General features: G+C 37.5%; 1 pseudogene; it reads left to right on the forward strand.

Annotated features, from left to right (window-relative positions):
• The window catches only part of LOC147627237 (pathogenesis-related thaumatin-like protein 3.7), an 888-nt pseudogene extending 474 nt beyond the window's left edge, over positions 1-414 (forward strand).
• Positions 415-18,375: the final 17,961 nt, after the last annotated feature.

Genomic DNA, 18,375 nt, shown 5'->3' on the forward strand with positions numbered 1-18,375 from the left:
CAATTCGAGATTACAGTAGCCGGCAGTGGCGGCAACGACTACTACGACGTCTCCAAAATTGGGGGCTACAATGGGGACATGACGGGGGTTCCCACCAACGGCAACTGTCCCACAGTCCAGTGCACTAGTGCCAACTCCGGCTCCTGCTACTACCCCGGAGGCCCCGATGAGACCAAGGCCTGCCCCACGGGAAGCACCGACTACAACGTCTACATGTGCTGATGACCTCCTTTTGGGGTTTAGGCTCTATGTCAATAAGTTCTGCCAATGACCTCCTCTGTATTTCGCACACCTGTGCATGACCGAACTTGAATAATGCGATGTCTCGCGTTCATTTATATGATAATGAACCTGTGTAATAATGTGATTAAGAAGTCCCTGATAAATGATTCTCAAATGCTATCACATAAATAACTCTCCATTACTGCTCAAGAGGAGATGCTCAAGAGGAGAGTACTACATATTGCAGCACTGGTTATCATTTATTTACTTCAACATTACCAGAGCCTACTCTTAAACATACCCTCAGTCAGGCCTTAACTTTGAAGCAAAATTGTGCTTCAAGACCTTTCCAGGCTTCAAATGAATCCTATTAATTGGGTGTAAAGCTTCACAGTGAAGCCTTTGATATTTTTGAAAGCTTCAAAGGAAGCCTTATGTAAAGGTGCTTGGCTTCACATGCATATATATATATATATATATATATATATATATATACATACATATATCTATATATATCTAGATATATATAGATATATGTACGTATATATATATATATATATGTATATATATACGTACGATTCTTCAAAGTTTGTTAATAGTGTGGAGTTATGGTCTTCCAAAGCTCATCCTCATTTATTCACTGCTCATGGAATTTTCTCCTTAGTTTTGCAATAATGTTGCCTTTTTTCTTATGAAGGATATGACTGGGATGAGGATTTTATGTCTTTAGTTCAAAAAAATATGGCCGATGATAAGATTGAAGTCCCTTATCATTTATGGTCTCCTTTTAACTTATAAAAACAAAAAAAAAAGTAATTTTCTTCCTTCTTCCAAAGTTTTGGTGATGCTTTACTCTTTTTTCTTTTTTTCTACTCTTTACTAGTTTGCCTTTCTTTTGTCTTTTTTTAACTTAAAAAAACAAAAAAAAGTTATTTTCTTCCCTCTTTCAAAGTTTTAGTGGTACCATACTTTGTAGTACATGACTTTTATTTTTTTCTACTCTTTACTAGTTTGCCTTGCTTTCTTGTCTAATGTTTTGTCTTGCTTTCTTATCTTGCTTTCCTTTTTTCTTAGGAGTGTTAACTCTTCTTTGCGGCCATAAAATTGATCTAAATACTTTTATTAGCCTGCTCCATATATGTTCTTTGATTAAGAAGTCCCTGATAAATGATTCTCAAATGCTATCACATAAATAACTCTCCATTACTGCTCAAGAGGAGAGTACTACATATTGCAGCACTGGTTATCATTTATTTACTTCAACATTACCAGAGCCTACTCTTAAACATACCCTCAGTCAGGCCTTAACTTTGAAGCAAAATTGTGCTTCAAGGCCTTTCCAGGCTTCAAGTGAATCCTATTAATTGGGTGTAAAGCTTCACAGTGAAGCCTTTGATATTTTTGAAAGCTTCAAAGGAAGCCTTATGTAAAGGTGCTTGGCTTCACATGCATATATATATATATATATATATATATATACATATATACATATATATATATACATATATATATATATACATATATATATATATATATCTACATATATATATATATTATAGTATATATATGTATATATATACATATATCTACATATATATATAGTATATATATGTATATATATATATAATATCTATATAGTATATATATGTATATATATATATATATCTATATATATACATATGTATATATGGATTACTTCCGCTAGCTTAGTGTGATAAAAGGAAATAGGCTATCTCAAATTATAATGAAAAGGCTTAATCCGACTCAAAGTTTGAGTGGCTTGTTCACACTTGGGTGAGAAGGATTTAAATCCCGCTCATAAAAATCCCTGGTGCCACACACACATGCTCTCTCACTCTCTCATAGATAACTTTTTTTTGAAAAGCGAGTTTTTCTTTTGACCTTTACTTGATTCAGAAATATCTTATCGTAGTACAACATATCTGCTTTTGTGTTGTACACCTCTGGGTCATAAAGAACATCACCAGTCTACCCCACTGATCCAAAAGAGACCATGTATGCAAACCATACCTGTAGATGTGATTGAGAAACCCTACCAAAATATCTGAAACGGATGCCTAAAGTTCTAAATTGCCATCAAAATTAGGTCATGGTCGTTTTTCTATACAAGCATATCGTATGCTCTGGTCTAGACCTCAGGGAGATAGTTTTGCCAACTTTTTTTCACAATAAAAAACACCCTTGTAATAAAAAACACCATTGCAATAGACAATTTGAAATAGATGAATTATCATCCACTTGTATTCCAGTTGGGAAGGTGTTCAGTTGTCATATCCCTTGTTATGGGTACCCTACATGATGCTCTTTCCCTTGCTTTTTGGGATAGGGGGGATCCCATGGGTACTATGCCCTCTCCTCACGTGTGTGAGTAATATAAGCATTTTTAAGAAAATAAATAGATGAATTAGAAAATGTTTTTTAAAGTAGAAAGTTACACATTTATTACCATTTGAATATCATCCATCAAGTCATAGGCATTTTTGCCTATTTAACTGAGTGGAAAAAAATAAATCCAAACATAAAGTATGGCAATGGGGACTCAACAAAACAATCCTCCCTTGCATGTATTAAACAAATGAGAATGTGAACATCCTTCATTTCCCTAATAGCTCTTTTGATACTAGTGTTGAAGATGGCCATTATTTTGTTCAAAAATAAAACATGTGAATATCTTTGTCATTTTGTATTGTTGAGGTTGATGATGCACCATGAGTCTCAGTTACTTATGTTGGGGTTTTTCTCTAATGTAGTGTTGTTGTGGCAACTTGTGGTCTCATTCTTTTTTTAAAATGCAAACTTATGATTTATTTATACTTCAAAAGAAAAGTATGACGCTTCATGAGGAGATATCAACTTAGCTATGTTTTGTCTAGTGAGTTTACCCATCGTCGAACAAAAGACTTCAGGCTTGCCTCAATAAAGTCTTAGCAAAAGCTCTAGAAGACTCAATATAACAAGGTCCTCCACCATGAATCTTATGATTCCTAACATTCTAGATAGTTTAGATATCATGACTATTAGAGCATGCCCACACATTAAAAGCTCTCCTTAATTTGATCCTCTTATCTAGTCTCAGTTGTTCAATACCCCACTTTTTGACCTTTGGATTAGTGAGAGCTAAAGGAGATCTTGGCCAATCATCTCTTATATGGTTAATCACTTCTTGCATAAAAACTATCTTTTTGCTACTCAATACACTTTGTGGACTATCTGGAATTCTTTGGTTCATTATGTTATTGTCCCATATGTGTCCAAATTTCCTGATTCCTTTATTATGAAGTCTTTTAGCCAGTGTCTTGTTCCACTCAACAATAGGACTTTCTTCCTTCATGAATGCCTTAGATAACCATAGAATTGGACTCAAGGCAGAATCCCCTCTGAAATTAACCCACCATTGTACATTTGACAAAAATTTCTTCCAGATTTCTACCATATTTCTCAAAAAGACGAACCCTGTGATCTTGATCCTCCCCCCAGTGGGGTTGTTGCAAGATCAGGATGTCTAGTTTTGTCTATGCTGGACTGGGACAATTCTTGGACAATAAATTTGGGGGGGGGGGAAGGTACTTCAAACGAGATCAAGAAACTAATAGAAAATACACATACACTCAAATTTAACCCCAATATAACTTAAATTAATATAAATTAGTCCAATTTATCAAAATTAACCAAAAATATGATAAAACAATAAAAAAATAATCTTTCCATACTTAGAGTGATGTAATTTTTTTTCCATAGATGCACCAATACAAGTACACTAGTCCCTATAGGTTTTAGATGATTTACATCAAAAATGTAATTTTACTAATTAGATTATTAGTATTTGCAGGTCTTCTGATAGCCTGTAAGAATTTTAGAAAAGAGATCATTAAAAATCAAACCATTGGATTTGCAATTTTGACTAACCATCACATTCTACCAATGTATCACTATCTACCACTCTTTTGATCTACAAGATTATGCATTTTTAAGTGGTAGTTATTGTGGGTGCAAAAAATGGCATGTATTATAACACTTTAAAGAACTTGAAATATTTAAAGAAAATAGACAAATAGCATAAAAATTTCTCAAAAAATCACTGAGTTAAGCTCTATATTATGTGAAGATCTAAGATGCAAAGTGGAAATCTCATATGAGTTTATATGTGAAAGATATTAGCATTTTATGGAACAAGCCCAAATTTGGGACATGGTGTATACATTGAGCTTGTACCTAAGGAAATGAGGACTTTTAACTATATAATGCTTAATTAGATTATGCAACTATATTCCCAACTTTGCATGTGGCGTTCCAACAAAAGAACTTGAAAGGAAATTCCTTCGTTAGCTAGGAGAGATTGGCCACTAAAGGTAAATAAATGCCTGTTTTTTTACTATTTACAGGGTGCCTGAGTGGACAAAACTGGGCACCCTGATCCTGCAACCGCCTCCTGGCGCAATCAACTTTTCCAGCTAGCATGTACCATGCCACTAATTTCTAGCCACTTGAGCTCTCTCAATCATACATTTAATGATATAGGCCTATGGTTGATAATCCCTTTTAGCTTGCTTAGCCATTTGCACAGTAATTGCTTGACCTTGTCCATAATGGTAGGCAGATCCCAACCACCATCTACCTTTCTTGTACATATCTATCCCCATGAGAAAATGCCCAAACCTATTTGTCTTCCCATGTCCACATGTAGTTCTTGAAAACCTTTAGAACCTTGCTCCACTCATTAGAAGAAAACTTGATCAATGAGGCAATATAAACAGACATGACATAACGCACATGCTTGAGAACAACTAACTTACCTACCATGCTTAATTTAATTTGAGATCTAAGATCCACCTTGGCCTTTAGTTTTTCCAAAAACCACATAGAACAATAATTTTAATGATCCTCCCTAGCCCCACAAGGCACCCCAAATATCTTATTACATTAACTACTCTGATTTCTTATAGCTCACATTCCTCAAGCACTCCATCACTATGATAAAAAATATTCATGCTCCAATTTCTTTTAGCCCACATTCCTCAAGCACCCTCTGATCAAAACTAAGTCTAAGCACCTCAATTTTGTGGTGTGAAATTCTAGAGCTTGATACATTAGAGAAGTCCTCATGTACACACTCATCAAGGCATGTATGCTTTCTTTTTCACAGTTCACAATGTTACGGGCTATCATCTATGGGAGACAAAAATTTCACCATTTGGTAAAGGTAAAGTCCTGGTACCTTTTTGTAAGAGCAAGTCCAAGTTCCTGAGAAGGGCATCTATGTCAAGAGCAAACAATAGTGGTGCTAAGAGGCAACCCTATCTCATTGATCTCTTAATGAGAAAAGGAGAGGTAATATAACCATTCACTTGTATTGCTACATGAGCATTCTGAATAAAGTTTTCACCATTTTGAAAATTGCAACCCAAAGTCCATCTCAGCTATCACAGGAAAAATGGACTCCCAAGCTCAGGGGGTGCACCTATAAGAAAATATCCATATCACCTGCATTCAAAGGGTATTAATAAAACCCCTTTACTTAAATGTTATGAGGTAATGAATGATCCCTCTTCCTTAAGAAACTTACAAGTTTCATTTTTCAAAGTGCCGTATAAAACCCCCTCTTGTAAATGTAATCTTATAACTTTTTTCAAACTTTATCAAATAAAATACCCTTCCCAGTGAACTTTTTTCAAACTTTATCAAATAAAATACCCTTCCCAGTGAACTCACATGATACGTTTAAAATTTTGGAGGTGCCTTTTCCAATTCCATACTCAACATAAGATAATGCTCTTTTTGGTCTGAAGCCCAATCAATGGGGCTAGCACTATATTGAGGATTGCCTCTTGAATTGAACTACCATGAACAAAACCATACTACCTCTTGTGCACTTTCTTCTTGGAGACATATTTCCTGACCACCATCAAAGTAAGAGCTTTTTCCATCACCTTCTAGATGGTGTGTAACACAGTCAAAGGTTTGTATTGCTTAACCTCTTTCATGTCCCTACCTTTGTGGACTAGTTTAACAAGACTTTTCTTAACATTTGTTGGCATTGTGCATTAAAATATCACTACATTTGGAAGGATTCCCCCATGCTTCATGATTTAAAAATAGTTTAGTGCTTGCTCACCTTGGCCCTATTTTGCATATCTTGTGATTAATACACTCGAAGAGGAAAAATACCAAGAACTTGAATCTCCCAAAGAACATATTATGCTTTGCTAGAACTCACCTTGGCCCTATTGTGCATATTTTGTGATTAACACACTTCAAGAGACAAAATACCAGGAACCTGAAGTCATTGAAGAATATATTATTTTTTGCTAGAGCTCCACTCTTTTCAACATGTCCACAAGAGTGTGCTCCCTACTAACACAATATCACTCTTTGTAGACAATTGTGTCATGAGTGAGTTTATTTTCCCTTCTTGGTAGATTCTGTAATGCCACATGCTTTTAAAATGCAATTGAAAGAACCCTTGTACGTCCTATCCATTCTCAAGCCTCCCCAATATCTACAAGATGAGAATACGGCATATCACCTCCTAGCTGCCCTCACATGAGCTCAACAGTATGGATTTTTAAAATCCCTTTTCACACATTTTTTACATTAAAAAAGGTACCATTTAAAGGGGGTATTAACCGATTGAATAGAGAAAGAGTGTGCTATATTCATGATAAGTTCACAGATAGGGGGCTTATAAAATAGGCCTGAGATATAGAGACTTTACACAATGTGACCCCCCTCCACTCCCCCCCTTCCCCTCAGTAGCCACCAAATCCTTTTTAAAATATGTAACCCTAACATGTGAGTTCAATAGAAGGCATTTTTAAAATCCTTTTTTTACACATTCTTTACATATAGAAGGGCACAATATAAAGGGGATATTTACAGATTGAATAGAAAAAGGGTATACTTTATTCATAAAAAATTTACACAAAAAGGGGGGGGGGGGTAATTAGGCCTTGAATGCACATGATATAGAGGGTTTACATATAGTGATCCTCTTCAGCCTAGCCTACACTTTTCTTGACATTACTCTCCCCTTTTGGAGAAGTTTTTGCTCTAAAAAATATATCTAGGGAAGATGTGACTTGCAAGAACTAACTTTTTTTGACATAAAAAGCCTCTTGAGGTTTTCCATTCCATTTAACTAGCTTGTTTAATGCTAGTCCTTAAAGCGATCTCAATGCATAGTAGAGTTGTATCCAACTTATCTAACCACCTAATATTGAAGCAATGACCAATCACTAGAGGCTCTTGAAAACACTACCTTGATAGTGCCCTTTGCTCAACATAAAAGGTGGGTTAATGAAACTCCCTTCCCCCCATCTTAGCCCTCACTACTTGATGACCCACTTTAGTCTATGCAAGTACTACAGACTAGCCATTGAAAACCAAGGTTGAAAACTTGTGGGAATTCATCAAATGCCACATAGAATCTTGGTATGTGTCATCAAAATTAAAGTTTGATGAATGTTGTGCTTTAGCAAGACTTTTCTTTCTCTAAAAGTGGCCATTTGAGAGAGAAAAGGAACACGAAAGCACATATGGATGGACAAAGAGGCATGTATGAAAGTGAATTCAAGGAAAGAGAAGTGCCAAAATGTGAATTTTACTTCAAAAGTGCATGGAATATTTTCCTAGGATCTCACCAAAATTTTACGAAGTGCAAACGGGCCTCCGAAGGACCTAAAACGGCTAAAATACGGCTTACGTGAGGTATCAAGAGGGGGCGCATGGACAAAGAATTATGAAAATGGGAAGGAGGGATTTGACGCCCAACCTTCCCCATGACTCACCCATGCTTTACCTCTCTCTAAGCCGCCACATGGATGCTAAAAATGGTATCAGCTTTCCACCTCATCAATTTGAGTTCTTAAAAGTGGATTATCTTGCTCATTAAGAGGACAATTAGAGTGTGAAAAAGCACAAGTGAAAGCTCTCAAAAAGCTCTTCAAGCTCAAGCACTCATATGCTAGTAGTTACATGCTTATGCTAGTGTAATACCCTTGGTAGATAAGTACATAGGCTATGGAGCACTTCCAGCTCAAGCTCCCATCCAAATCCTCTTCAAGACTCTCCTTTTCTTCGCAAGTACTCTTGGCTTGAATAACCATTGAGGCTCTGAGAAGAGGACAACGTAGCACAAGGTCCTAGGCACAAGCCCAAAAGCTCATGGTGGGTTATGGAGATCCTAGCCTCCATGGTCCAAGAGATATATTAATTCAAGCTTCTCTCTTTATGTAAAGAGTTCAAGAGCAAAATATTAATACAAAGCCTTTCGAGGGGGGGTCGGCCTCAAGAAATCCGACCCTCAATCTTGTTTGTTGGTGTTAAGTTCTTGATTTGCAAGCTTGTTTTGCATATGCTATTTGGTTGTGTGTATGTGAGTAACTAAATGAATGCATGAGCTAGTGGTTTTTGTGTGTGAATAGTCAAATGAATGCAAATGCAAGTTGTTTGTGTGTACAAATAATTGAATGAATGCATTAGCTACTATGTTATTCCTATCACATGCTATCACTACTAAGGGTGGAAATTAAAGGAAATCATTACTAAAAGAGCTTGAGTAAATACTTGTTATTTGCTATAAAGAAGCTTATATTAAACTTGGTTTCATTAGTATCAGAGCATTGTAGGTGTTGCTTAATTGAAATTAGAATTTCTAATTAAGCTACGATCCAAGCACTCTCATAAAAAGGTAGTGAATATTGTGAAGGAATCATGTCTTTCATTCCACACAATGAGCATAGTTGGCATCAAGTAAATTTTAAGGAAGATGAAGCTTCAACACAAGGAACTCATGGCTTAAGGAACTTAGTTCAAAGCTTGCATGAAGCACAACATAATCCCTTTTTTAGGCCCACGGTTCAAGCTTTAATGTTTGCTCATGTCATGGTTCTTACAACAAAGTCTCCTCCACGAGAAGCCGATTCTCCACAAGGGAGTGAGCATGTAAGAATGTTTGTGGAACGGGAGGGGCAATCTCCATCAAGTGCTCCTAAAGAATGACGTTCCCATTGTAGACGACAAAGATCTTCTTCAAGTGATGGATCTTCCTCATCCAAAAGTGGAAGAAGTAAAAGAAGCCGTTTTCATCGACGAAGGAGAAGGTCTCCTTCACCTCCATCAAGCCCTTCACTCTCAAAAGGTGATATGAAGAGAGTTCTCTACAAGAGAGGTCAAGCACATGCACTCGCATACCAAGAAGGCGCAAAAGGACCTATTATGCTTGGAAGAGAGCTCGCAAGCTTCAAACATTCAAGGAGGGTGGAAAGAATGTGACTTTTCTCACATTTGATGGTACATATGGCAACACGGATAAAGTACTCAACTTAATCCAACAATTTGATGCGGTTTTTGGTGGAGAGCACTTCACCAAATAGTCCAAGTTACGTCATGTGGCCATGTACATGCAAATGTCCGCCCGTCAATGGTGGGCGAGTCTTCGAGCTCAAGGTTTGCGGCCCAAAACTTGGCAAGAATGTAGGAATGCTATCATGAAGCAATTCCTAAGCGACCAAGCTGAAGATGATGTGCTAACATCATGGCATGCTCTTAAGCTCGAAAAGGGAGAGAGTATGCAGCACTACATAGACAAGTTTTGGGATTTACATCTCAAAGCTATTGTCTTTAAGAAGATAAATTTCTCGAAGCAAAAGCAATAGTTTTTGGCCGGGCTTTATGAAGATGTGCCTGGATATGTTCATGCACAAAAGCTAGCAACTATCTCCGAAGTCATCCATCACTCATTGGTGGCTCATTGGTGGGTAGCAAGATTTTCCCTTTCAGTCCACTCCATCATCACAAGACAAGACCATCCAACTTCCAAAAATGGGTCAAGAAGTTTAGTGAGTTGGGTGATCGTACGATCATTTGGCTTCATTTAGACAAGTGGCCAAGGTGGAGGAGGTCTTTGATCTTCACACTTTAGTTGAAGGGTTTGGATTTACACTAGAGTGTTAGACATTGAAGAGTGCACACAGAGGGTGTTGTGTGTGTGTGTGGAGTAGCACAGAGATGGAGAAGAAGAAGACACAAGATGTGGACTCCTTGTCACAATGAGTGAATAGGGTTTGGAAAGAGTCCTTATTAGTTAGACTACAAAGAATGGTGTCCGGCCGCCCACTTACTTAGGGATGGCACAATGGGCTTTACCACCCCAACAAAATATGCCAAGGTAAGGCCCAGCCATTCGATATTTGATGGGGATGAAACTTGGTAAGTAGGGGTAAGGAATCTTAAGAGACATGATTGTAAATGTTTGTTAGCGAATGGCTGGAATGAGGCCTTACCATGGAGTATTTTTAACACACGTCCTTAGGAATAAATATACCAGGGTAAGGCCCCATGCCAACCATTTGGTAACTTGCAACCAGATAATTTTGACTACAATCTATAAACACAATAGATTTGATGTATACTCTTAGTGGTATTTGAGTGTGATCCAACACACACACATTGTGGTTTATGCACGAGCCACAAATATCACATACATATGCTAGCACTATGTGCACACCAATGTGTGCACCTTTCACCTATCAGAATCAATTATTTAGAAACAAGGAGATCTGAATACGACTTACCAGTACTCCATGCAAACGTCCTCTAACTCTCTGCTCTGACGGAGACCAAAACGCACCTAGAACATATTTTTGGCAGCAAAAGTTTCGCTTATGTATTGGATGTCGTTGCCAATGGCCCCAACGTAGCTCTCGAACCTAGTGTTGCACTTGTATAGAAGGGATAATCGATGGTAATGCTCTTGACCTTGTACTGCTTCCCATGGCTCTATACTTGCTCCTAACCTCTTAGCTTGCACTGGACTTTGACACCATTAAAATATTTGGGAAAGAAGGAGAGCTAGAACACTTGCAAGCACTCAATGGAGAAGATATGCAAGATGTGGAAGGTTGAACTTCTTCTTCTTCTCTACTAAACAAAGTGATAACAAAGATGAATCAAATACAACAAAGATTAATGAAATACAACATAAGTACTAGAGTACTATATGTACAAGCAGTCCATAGTGTGAATCCATTGTGAGGTGAGCCACCATAATAAGTATGCCATAGCTCAATATGTGGTCTAAATGTATAGTCGAGTTATAGAGAATCATTGGCAAAGATCCATCATGTCAGTCTCACCAAATGTGCCAATGAGTAAATTTCTCAATGGCTAGCTGTTGTGACTACCAGCTCATGTTGAGCTTGACATATCAGCAGTTGATATAGCACATAGCACTTTGGATCAATTCAATAGCTTCTAACACTCCCAAAAGGATTCAGTTTTGGGTATGTTTCTTTCATTAGGGAAAGGATAGGGTCTATAGTGTTCCTTTAAATTGCCAGGGGGATTAGAACATGATTAGGAAAAAGGCTTATAGATAAGTGCCATGTACAAGAATGTTGGGTTTGTAAGAGAGGTCAAAAAGATTCTTTAGAAGATGCTTTGTGAACTTTTTCTCTCTTAAAAGGGGGGGGGGGAGTTTTTAATCTTTTAGACATCCATAACTTCTATGTGCAAATCAAAATTTGACAAAGTTTATAGATTAGCTTTTAATAGATATGTTACATTACATTTTCATGCTAGATTTTAAATTCAATTTTGGTGGGAAAATTTGAATTCAAACATTGTAGTGAGTTTTTCATGTTTCACTTTCAAAAAGAATCTTGGATCATCAGAGTCAATTTGTTACCAAGTAAAAGGGTTATAGACCCCATCCGTCCCCTAATGGTTGTAAGTTCATTTGAGTAATTATTAGTTATTCTTCTTGGGTACCCTATCTTGACAAGCCTTTTGAATCTCTAGTCTCATAGTTTGGGGTTTTGCTTGTACTGGTGGGTACCTCAGCATTATCCCCTTTGTCAGCCCACCAACACCTGCTTTACCAGGCAAGTGTCCACACTCACTGGATTTCTTCTTGGCAAAACCACGGTACAAAATTTTGTAGCTAATTGTTTTGCCCCTTCTGTCATCACTAGGGCTTCCCAATCCTGCATGATCGTCTACTTGAACCCTAGCTTCATGGCCCACTCAACATTATTTTCCTTTCAAGAAGAAGGTAGCAGGCTTCACAAGTTGCAAGGTTTGAGTAATTACCTTCTTTGTGGCAAGGGCTTGCTTTGCTACCATGGTGTTAGTGTCCTATGATTTATCTTCACTCTATGTTTTCTACTCGTCTAGTCTTGGCTCTTTGTTTTGCCCTTGATTAGTTGTGTTGTGATTCTACATGTCATGATCCTTTTTATTAGTGTCATTTATCTTGATATGTTCTTGATTGCCTCCTTCAATGGTCTTGTCTTTGTGATTTGTGTCATCATCAGTTGTGATGACACGTATTTTCAGCCTTTGTGTTGTTTCCATTTTACTTCTTTTCTTTTTCTTTTTTAAAATTTTCAGCATTTGTTGTATCTTCTCATGAGTATTTCCTCCTTATTTGATTTTTCATCATGGTCTTTAACAACCATACTTTTGACTACCCTTCATAGTAGCCTTGTGTACCAAGGAGATCTTCTCGAATAATACACCTAACAATATTCATTTGTCTGCTTAAGGTTGAATCAAATAAATCTTTGTCTTTGCTAATATTTGAGATATGGTTTCCTTAGGGATCCATGTTTGCACATAGTTGTCCTTTGTCTTGGATGAACTAGAGGTTGGAGCACATCTATGTGATTTTGATTTTCTTCCCTTCCACCTTGATTCTTGAGTCTTTTTGTGTCTAGTTTGAGGTCCTCTTTGTGACAGGAAGTGTCATTATGGAAGGCACATTGTAAGCTGTGAACTCTAGCTTTGGCAACCAAAACTCTCTATTGACTAGGCTGGAATCTTGTTTCCAGTAATATTTGAGTAAAACTCGATCAATGACTACGCTATTGTGTAAATGATCGGTACTCACACATGTACGTCCATGCAAGACATCTAAAGCTATGTGGGATACTTTTTCTAGATTGTTTCATACTAAAAATGAAGCAAAGATCATGCACTTGCACAACAAATTGTTTAAATATACACACATGCATGCAGGAGAGTCCATTACAGATTATGTGACATGTATACACGACATTGTGGAAGAATTAATTGCTCTTGATGAGTTTATTGATTAGAGAACTTTGGTTAATCATTTGTTAACAAATATCTTTGAGGACTTTAACACATTTGTTACTGTTATCTCGATTACGACTGACAAAGATGATGTGAATGCCTTTGATATTGTGGTTGGTTTACTGTTGGAAGAAGAGTAACATATGCAAAATATGGATAGTTCTCACAATGGGGGTAAACATGCTTATGCTAATAAGCACATGTAGAAAGCACAAGAAGAGGGAAAATCCAATGTACAAAAGCATGTGTCAAGGAATATGCAAGAGAGTAGCACCTCTCACCATGGTAAATATGAGAAGAAAAATGGTTCATGTCATTATTGTGGTGGTAAATAGGAACATTGGGCAAATGAACACAGAAGTTGCAGATGAAGGTAAATGTTTTGAATGTAAGAAACATGGGCATTTAGCAAAGAATTGCAGGAATAGAAAGAAAGTTGAACATGGTCATGTTGTAGAAGCTAATCAAATGGCAGAGTCTAATGCTATAGAATTCGAAATGTGCTCATTGTTTGCATTCAAGACATCTAATCAAGATACATGTCTTGCTGTAATGTCAAACTTATAGTGGTATGTAGAGAGTGGGGCTACAAAGCATATAACCCCATGTAGACAAGTTTTTAGCATGTTCAAAGGAGTGAGTGATGCCAAATGAATTCTGGAATGCGCTAATGGTATTCACCATCTGATTCAAGGTGAAGGTGATGTCACTCTAGACTTATATAATGGCAAAAAATTGATACTATGTAATGTGCTATATGTACTTGATTTGTGGAAAAATCTTGTGTCAGCCTCAACCTTGATAAAAGCAGACATGAAAGTGTACTTTGAAAACAATGCTGGTACTATTTTGGACAAAACCAATAGGCTTATCACTTCAACTCTATAAGTGACAATGGTACGTTTTATTTAGATTTGCATGGATGTGCATCTAGTATGGCAACTACTGATAATGATGTATTGAATTGTGGCTTGCTCGTTTTGGTCATTTGCACTTTGATGGTCTTTTGAATCTACAAAAGCATGATATGGTTCGTGGAATGGCTAAGCTAACAGCGCATGCTAGTGTGATGGATAAGCCATGTGATGGTTGTATGAAAGGAAAGATCCATCGTTTATCTTTTTCAAAGCTGGATAAACATGTGAATTTACGTAATGTACCTAACTTAGTACACTGTGATGTAGTGGGATCACTGCCAGTGTCCCTAGGTGGCTCCAAATACATTGTCACGTTTATTGATGATACCTCACCATTTACATGGTTTTTTCCAAAGAGTCCTTGAAATGTTTAAGCAGTGGCTTGCAATGGTCGCAAAAATGAGCTGGATAGGAAACTAAAGATATAGCCTACTGATTATAGTGGAGAATACTTCTCTAATGACATGGGTAACTTTATGCATCACAAGGGAATTAAATATCAATTAGCCATGGCTTATACATCGCAACAAAATGGAGTGGCCGAGCATAAAAATAGGACAATCATGGAAATGGCACATACAATGCTGAAAGCAAAGGATCTTTCTGGTATTCTATGGGCTAAAGTAGTTGTAACTACGACACATATTTTGAATAAGTGCCCTACACATGCTTTATTGAATAAAACACCTTATGAAGTTATGTATTTCAAGAAGCCAAATGTGGGCTATTTTTTTGTTTTTGGAAGCAAAGCCTATGCATATGTACCTACTCAAAACTGGAAGAAACTTGATGAGAAAAGCATAGTAGGAGTCATGGTAGGGTATATGCCCAATAGCAAGGGTTATAAACTCTATTATGTGCATACCAAGAAGATATTTGCAAGCAGGGATGTTATATTTGATGAGTTTGAGACTCTTGATTTATCTAATGTTGATGACCCTTTTGTGGATAGTGATTATGAACTTGGTCATGTAAAGTTACCTTTACAAGAAAAAGTAATGAGCCTTCTGATGACAAAGCCATTGGGAAAGCAAAGACCATGCCAAAATGGGTTGTAAAAACAAGCAAGATGCAAAACAAAGTGATGTATTACAAGGCCAGACAAGAAGTGAGCAAACAAAGCTGGACATGGCTATAGAAAAGAAGAGAGTGACTACGTCATAGGTCTTCAAGACTAAGCGTAAAGTTGATGGCAGTGTTAATAAGTATAAAGCATGATTGGTTGCAAAAGGGTATGCATAGAAGAAAGGAATTGACTATCATGAAACTTTTGCACCAAGTGCATGTATGACCACCACCATCAGATTGGTTACAACTATGGTAGCTCTAAATTCATGGAATGTATATCAACTAGATGTAAAGACTGCATTCTTAAATGGTGATTTGGATGAGGAAGTCTTTATAGAATAGCCATTTGGATTTGTAGTACAAGGCATGGAGCGTAAAGTATGAAAGCCTAAGAAAGCTCTATATGGTTTGAAACAGGCACCACGTTCATGGCATAAGAAAATAAATTCACATTTTCTTAGCCATGCATTTCAAAACTATCCTTCAGAACCCACATTATATGTACTTGTTGATGATGAGAAAATAATGATTGTTGTGCTTTATGTAGATGACATTCTTGTGATAATAATAGTGAAGAAAAGCTTGTGCAAGTAAAGCAAAATCTACAATCTGCTTTTGAGATTTCAGATATGGGGATTCTCCACTACTTTCTTAGTGTAGAATTCATACATAGAGATGACAATATATATATGTCACAGCGTAAATATGTCGAGGGGATGCTAAAGAGGTTCAATATGGATGATTCTAAACCTATTTGTACTCCCATGATGTATGGACACACTTTAGATAAGTGTGAAGATGAGGATGATGCTGATCCCTTGCTCTTCAGGCAATCAGTTGGGTGTTTACTTTACCTGTGCTTCACAAGACCCGACATTATGTATGTAGTGTCATACCTTAGCAGATTTATGACAAAACCCAAAGTTTCACATTGGACAGTCGTCACTCGTGAAGAGAGTCTTTCGATATGTTAAAGGTTTTTTTACACTTGAGTTTATTTTATAGCTCACAAGATGAGTTAATCCTGGTTGGCATCAGTGATTCAAATTGGGTTGGTGACAAATCTAATCGAAAGTCAACATCTAGATATTACTTCATGCTTGGGTTGATAGCTATCCTTTGCATTGCAAATGAGGGATGCCGCATTGAAGTAATAACACAAGCTTTCTCTTTGCCTTTACAAGGTTCTTTTCCCTAAATTCCCTACTTGTGCATTTTCACATGAATTCATTGTTGCTTCTGTAGTAGCTGATCTCATACAAATATACTAATGGTTTGTTTTTCAGTACAGAAGAAACAGGAGAACACCCTGCCACCATGCCGTTGCTGTTACGTTGAGCTGGAGCAACATTATTTTTAAAGAAGGTGAGAGGTTTCCTCACTCAGAATATGCCTGCTAAACACACACACACACACACTCTCTCTCTCTCTCTCTCTCTCTCTCTCTCAGCACACATAGCGCTAATGTTAGATATCGAGGTGTTATTGACACCTGGCAGTTACCTCAAATACTAGGTGGTAGTTACACCCTGCGCCCACACAAAAACGCACAAAAAAACACACACTTCCACATTTCATAGTGGAAGTGCACACCTGCATATGCACGCACAGGAGCACTGTGGAGCGGGCTGGGAGGTGCACACACTTGCATCTCCTGCTTATTACACAGTGGCTTCACCATCATCTAAAGACGTGCGCAAGGGTGGAGTGCTTAGCACATTATATTTGAGGGGCCAGGTCATGAGATTGATCCCTGGCTCCTGCCCTTCCTTTTTGCACATGGTTGCATACGTGGCACCTTGATACCGGGTGCTGCCCGATATCTCCCCCTGCCCCCTCCCTCCCCAACACCCCACACAAACACTCACACACAGAGCAATTGCTCAATATACCTACACAAATTATACATGCATGGATGAAAACCAATGATTCTAACAAATAAGGGTCATATGTATTCATTTACCCTTTAAATATAAGAATTTCAGAAGATCTTGAGCGGAATACATATTTTTTGGACAATTATGTGAAGGCAATAGAGACCCACACACTAGACCACTTAGCCTACCCTGTTTGGGCAAATGGGACACTAATTTTGGGCCATCAAAGAAATTAAAGGGCTTTGCACATCTATTGTTTGCTTCAAAGCCTAAAGATTTTACCTTGATCTATTGACTCTAGGTCCCTGCATTTTCGTGTCACCCAAATTAGAAACTCAGGTGTTTAGAAATCCAAATTAGCCGGTTTGACATGCAGGGAAAAGGAGAATTTCTCACATCTTATGTATCTTATGTATAAGATAAAAAAAATTCATCTTCAGGTTGCCAGGTGTGAACACCTAAGATGTATACGATAAGATGCCACGTGTCAACACCTAAGATGTATAAGATAAAAACAAAAAGAAATTCAACCGGGAAAAAGGTAAGTGTGTAGAAAAATCTATGTTGAAGTGAGGGAAACTGTCTTATATATATATATATTAAAGTGAGTGAAATATATATTAAAGTGAGGAACCTATCCTAAAAGTAAGGAACCGTTAAAGGAGGAGAGAGAGAGAGAGAGAATATATATATATGGCCTTTTCTCCGACAGATGATTCTGCTCTATCTCTCTTTCTCTCACCGACAGAGAAAATATATATATATATATATATCAGCCCTCATTCTCCTCATTGTTGATGCTCAGGTGCTCATTGCAGCCTCCTTCTCAGGTACAGCAGCCTTCTTCTAAAGGTGTCGTGTGTGTGTCTCTGTGCTTTTGGCCAGAGCCATCTCTCTCTCTCTCTCAAGCCTCCACATCAAGTCTCTGTTTTCTAGGAGGTTCTGCTGTAGAAATAGGAGAAGATCATCGTGCAGGGCAGGCTGTTCTATAGGGGGTGGCGGTGCCAAAGTTTCGCTGTGCTATAACACTGTGCTATAACAATCCGACCCCTTCGCTTCTCCGCCCCACAATGGCAGGTTGAATTTACTGCTCATTTTCGGCTTCTGCGTATACTATCTATTATATGTACTTTTTCTGTCATTTTGTATATATTGCTTCATAAGCTCAAGCTGGAAGA

The sequence above is a fragment of the Cibotium barometz genome, chromosome 21 (genome assembly GCF_041138505.1).
Source record: "Cibotium barometz isolate CiBa-2024 chromosome 21, ASM4113850v1, whole genome shotgun sequence".
Taxonomy (NCBI): domain Eukaryota; kingdom Viridiplantae; phylum Streptophyta; class Polypodiopsida; order Cyatheales; family Cibotiaceae; genus Cibotium; species Cibotium barometz.